The 209-nt window shown below is 53.1% G+C and overlaps 1 non-coding gene across 1 annotated transcript; it reads right to left on the reverse strand.

The window, feature by feature from the left end:
• Nucleotides 1-7: 7 nt before the first annotated feature.
• Nucleotides 8-163, reverse strand: LOC118345091. The gene has a single exon (XR_004798754.1). It is a non-coding gene; the product is annotated as a 5.8S ribosomal RNA (ribosomal RNA).
• Nucleotides 164-209: the final 46 nt, after the last annotated feature.

Below are 209 nucleotides of genomic sequence, written 5' to 3' on the forward strand. Positions count from 1 at the left end.
CGATGCGTGACACCCAGGCAGACGTGCCCTCGGCCGAATGGCTTCGGGCGCAACTTGCGTTCAAAGACTCGATGATTCGCGGGATTCTGCAATTCACACCAAGTTTCGCATTTCGCTACGTTCTTCATCGATGCGAGAGCCGAGATATCCGTTGCCGAGAGTCGTTATGTATCATGGTAAAGATGTCACCAACAACGCGCACACCGTTT

This window comes from Juglans regia, unplaced genomic scaffold (genome assembly GCF_001411555.2).
Source record: "Juglans regia cultivar Chandler unplaced genomic scaffold, Walnut 2.0 Scaffold_14019, whole genome shotgun sequence".
Classification (NCBI taxonomy): Eukaryota; Viridiplantae; Streptophyta; class Magnoliopsida; order Fagales; family Juglandaceae; genus Juglans; species Juglans regia.